Here is a 5521-nt window from a genome sequence, read left to right on the forward strand (position 1 = left end):
CTATTTGTTTGCTAATCTTTAGTTAGGTTATTTGAATAGCTTATTTTTTTGGAAACAAATCACACAATTTGCAATTCAGTTCTGTTCACATTGATTTATGTCAATGTATGTATTATCCTTTAATAGCTGTAGCTTTTAGAAGATAGGTACACAGAGAAAAACAACTTGAAATGATAATGAATAGTTAATTCAACACGAACAAAACACAGATGCTCAGTTAGCTGTCTAACTGCGACCCAATGCAAATCAAGAGTCTTTCAAAGCTCTCAAATGTTATCTACTGGCTGGAGATATTGCTCTCATTTGTCACCATGGAGAAAACAAGCATTTCCCATGTTTCAGAAAAGGTCAACAACTAAAAAATGTTGTTTATAAATTGTGTTTGAATCAGCTGAGCCGCTGCATAAATAGATTAATATTTAACTGCGTTTTAAATTAGGAGCAAAACTAAGAGAACATGTTCTGTAACATGGAGTATGTTTATTTAACTATCTATTTTGAGTCAGCCCTTTTTGCTGCTTAAAGTTTAAAAGCCTTCAAAGCTGAACAATGATGACTAAGAAGAATAGTCAAAAGTTTTTGAAGCCAGTGTAACACTGAGGCTAATGAGTGACTTGTCCTTTCTGTTGGAAAGAGTCTGGACTTCATTTTGTGTCTTCTTTTGCTGATGCAGTCAAGGCCAATAGACTATTCTCCCACATTTGCAGTGTGAGCCAAGTCTGCACATAAATTGTGCTATGTTTTCATCCATTGTAACAATTTTCTTTTGCAATTTTGAAGAAATGTGGAGCAAGGTGTTTCAGCTTATACCTAAGAATGTTAGTCTCATACATTCTCCCTGTTCATCTCTGACATGCTTCAGTTAAACTGCCAGCATCTGGTTAAAGCGTTGGATTTTCCCATTCTGTTCTGCCCAGTTCCTTCAGGAATACTATTTCAGTGCCAGCTGCAGTACTCTAACTCTGGTGCTATTACAACTCTTCAAGTGGATCCTGGTTATAATTCACAATGGGTTGTCAGGATTATTAGGCTCTTCCTTGGGTGCCTTCCTGTGCAGGTGTTCACAACACCAGGCAGGGGAGATATTTTCCTGTCAATCCTGCGTCATTTATGTACAGCTTAATATTCCCACTTGTTATGTGCCCCACCCCTTGCCTGAAGGAATGAAACTGAGCCACAAAGGGGTGGAGTCTTGACTTGAAGGTTCCATTCTCCAATTTCCACCTCCCATTGTTCTCAGAGCCAGGGATTGATGGGATACCAAACAGAGACCTGAAAAGTAATGCTTCTTCATATTACTGCAAGATAACATTCAGTGCGCAAACACCCATTTGCGGCAAATAATCAATATTTCAATTTATAATGAACCAGGCGAATTTTCCCAGCATTTTTCAAAATATGATCACAACATCTGTAGGCTGTACAAGAACTCTCATGAGTGAACGTGCGCAGAAGGGAATCATGTTTTGAGGGTAATCATCTAGTGTTCTATTAAAAGAACAAGAAGACAAACACTTGTATAGCAGCTGGTGTCAGCTTACACTATAAACATTTGTGGCTCAATTAGTTGTTTAATGGATTTTACAGCCTTCTTTTTCACTCAGCATAATAGTGTTCTTAACTATAGGCAGCAGGTAGATTTGTATTTCACAGGATCACAGCAGTATTATAGCCCAAAGGAGACCATTCGGTCCATCTTGTTTGCACCAGCTCTTGAAATGAACATTATGAGTTAGTGTCCTTCTCCTGCCTTTTATCCACACCCTTGCACATTATTTCTACCCAATTAATCCTCTAATTCCCCATAGAATGGCTCAATTGACTGCCTCCACCGCACTTCCACACAATACATTCTAGACCTTAACCACTCATTGTACTAAAATACCTTTATCACATATCATAGAGTCATACAGGACAGAAAGGCCCTTCAGCCCATTGAGTCTACAATGACCTATGTCGACTAATCCCACTTTCCAGCACTTTGCCCATAACCCTGAATTTTATGACATTTCAAGTGTCATCCAAATATTTCTTTAAAAGGTTATGTGGTTTCCTGCCTCTACCACTCACCCAGGTATTATATTTCAGATTCTCAGCACTCTCTGGGTGAAAAAATATTTCTTCAAATTTAAACCTCCTATCCTTCACCTTAAGGTTATGCCCTCTCCTTACTGACCCCTCAACCAAGGGGAACAGCTGCTTCCCACCCACTCTGTCATTGATCCTCATAACCTAATACATCTCAATCAGATGCTCTCTCAGCTTTCTCTGCTCCATAGAAACCAACCTGAGCCTATTCAGCCTGTCTTCATAGCTAACAATCTCCATCCCAGGCAATATTCTCGTGAATTTCCTCAGCACCCCTTCCAATGCAATCACATTCTTTCTGTAGTGCGGTGACCAGAGCTCCACACAATATCCCAGCTCTGACCTAATCAAAACTTTGTACAGCCCTGATATAGCCTCCCTTATCATAGCATCAAATACTAGTTTGGTAATCAGTTTCAATTTGAGTCCTCTTGTTCTCAATCCTTTTACATTTGGGAACAGTTTCTCACTACCCACCATATCAAACCCTCTCATGAGTTTGAAAACTCCTCTTAACCTTCTTCTCTTCAAAGCGCACAGTCCCTAGCCTCTTCAGTAAATCCTCACAACTGAAGTTTTTCATTCATGGTACCATTCTTGGAAACCTTTTCTGTACTGTCTCCAATGATTTTGCATCCTTCCTATAATGTGGCATCCCGAACAGCACACAGCACTCCAGGTGACGTCAAACAAGTGCACACGTTTAGCAAAACCTCCTTGCCTTCCTACAACACTTGGAAAGCTTAAAGTCTCATTGTCCAATTGGATGATGCTTGATGTCGGCCAAGCAGTCTTTCATACCTCACTTTCAATAGCTTTATATTTGGCAAAAGGAAATATTCAAAGAAATCACATAGAAAGGGTTTAATGAACATTAAATACTGTGATGTAACTGTGATCTCACATGTGCTGCTCAGAGCAGACAGCTTTGGCTTTCATTAACAGGGGGATTAAGTTTAAGAGTCGTGAGATCTTGTTGCAGCTCTATAAAACTTTGGTTAGACCGCACTTGGAATACTGCATCCAGTTCTGGTCGCCCTATTATAGGAAAGATGTGGATGCTTTGGAGAGGGTTCAGAGGAGGTTTACCAGGATGCTGCCTGGACTGGAGGGCTTATCTTATGAAGAGAGGTTGACTGAGCTCGGACTTTTTTCATTGGAGAAAAGGAGGAGGAGAGGGGACCTAATTGAGGTATACAAGATAATGAGAGGCATAGATAGAGTCGATAGCCAGAGACTATTTCCCAGGGCAGAAATGACTAACACGAGGGGTCATAGTTTTAAGCTGATTGGAGGAAAGTATAGAGGGGATGTCAGAGGCAGGTTCTTTACACAGAGAGTTGTGAGAGCATGGAATGCGTTGCCAGCAGCAGTTGTGGAAGCAAGGTTATTGGGGACATTTAAGAGACTGCTGGACATGCATATGGTCACAGAAATTTGAGAGTGCATACATGAGGATCAGTGGTCGGCACAACATTGTGGGCTGAAGGGCCTGTTCTGTTCTATGTTCTATGTTCTAGCTCTGCTGCCTTTTCATGCGTACAGCTTACTGTTAAAGACTTTGTTTAAAACATATAGAAGTCTAGTCTGAGGCTGGATAAAGAACGGAAGAAACTTACCAAGCCAAAGATGACAAAAAAAAGTATTTTTAATATGCGTGTGACCTTTCCCCAGGATTGCATCCGTCATGAAAACAGATTTTAATTTCTGGAAACTCCAGACCAATCCCGAAGTGTGAGCAACCCAAAAATATCCATGCCCTGAAACAGAAGAAAATATTGGCCCAGGTTTTTTGAGGAGTGGCAATCCAAACCAATTCACTCTTTCTGCGCTCCACAATCCCAGACCTTTTAGAAATGAAAAGTGCACCTAAAGTCCAAATGTTCCCTTCATAACATAGGATTGTCCTGAGGGTGATGAGGGGTGGTATGGGGAGGGGGGAGGGGGCAGTCAAAACATGCCTCTTTGGCAGCCACCATGTTGTTTTCTGTGATTTAAATGCCCAGCAGCACAGCCTGACACTTGGCCAGTTTCTGGGTATGCAGCTAAGTTAGGGTTAGTGTAGAAGTTGATGAAGGAGTTAAGGTGCCAGGTGGGTAAGGAATCAGAAGGATAGGATATCAAGGTGCAGGATAAGTAATGTTGCAGGTACACAGAGTGCCAGGCAGTGGTGCCTGGTGAGTGGGTTGCCAGGTGAGTGATGGAGTGCTTAAGGGAGGCCAGGGTCAGGCGATGTTCTGGTGATTTTAGATCTCAAGGAACTGGAGCTCCAGATAAAATATCCTCCCCCTAAGATCTCTGTATATAGTTTTGGTCAATAATGGCAGTTGATTTTCACTCATAAAGATTTAAACCTCAATCACTACATGATGGCAACAATGACCAGACCCATAGAACTGCAAGCAAAAATCAGTTAGAGCTTAGAGGAGAGTTACCATGAGCCAGCCCGGCAGTTCAAACTCAGAGCTGGGAGTAATACCCGGAGTGAAGTTCAGTGGCGGTCGGGGCCTGTGAGTGATGGATTTTACATATTGAACCATTGAATGTGAAAGCCCATACAGAGGCTGAAAAGGCACAGGAGAAGTCCTATAACAGAGTACATGAAAAACAGCAGAAAGACATAAATTGGCCACAGTAAGTGAAACATTACTATAAATTGAAGTTACGGGGTACTTACAGAGATGGGTAAGGAATGTGCACTCAGAAAAACCCATAAGTAGTAAGTGTGCAGAGATGTTGTTCATGCCATTAAGGAAGTCTGGCAGTGGGAGTCCGACGAAACTGGTTTCGTGGACAGCTCTGAGGGCAAATAGTGTGCAGTGATTTTACAGTGAATTTAACACAAACTACAGCAGTCTTTGCACATTTATCACCACATGATGAATTTTCTGAGTGCACATTTGTCCCTGCCATCCCAGCAGCAACATACCCAGAGAGATACTGGTTGAACTCATCTTGTTTCATGTGGCATACCTATTGCAAGGTTTCAATACCATGATGGAACAGAGGTACAGAATTAACACTGAGATGCAGATATATTGGGAGATAGGAGAAGAGTGAATTATCAAAGAGGATACAGTAAATGCATATTAATCCTTTCAGACTCTTGCACATTGCTGTGACCAAAAATCTTCAGACTGCCCATGATCAAAAACTGAAATCATTGGCGTTTACTCAGTGACACCTGAAGCCATCTCCATTAAGGGAGGTAATGACCTGGTAGTATTATTGCTGGAATGTTAATCAGGAGATCATTGTAATGTTCCATGGACCCAGGTTCAAATTCCACCACAGCAGATAGTGGAATTTGAATTTGATAAAAATCTGGAATTAAGAGTCTAACCATGACCATGAAACTGCTGTCATTTTTGGAAAATCCCATCTGATTTACTAATATCCTTTAAGGAGGGGAATTGCCAACCTTACCTATCTA

Source organism: Chiloscyllium punctatum, chromosome 27 (genome assembly GCF_047496795.1).
Source record: "Chiloscyllium punctatum isolate Juve2018m chromosome 27, sChiPun1.3, whole genome shotgun sequence".
NCBI lineage: Eukaryota > Metazoa > Chordata > Chondrichthyes > Orectolobiformes > Hemiscylliidae > Chiloscyllium > Chiloscyllium punctatum.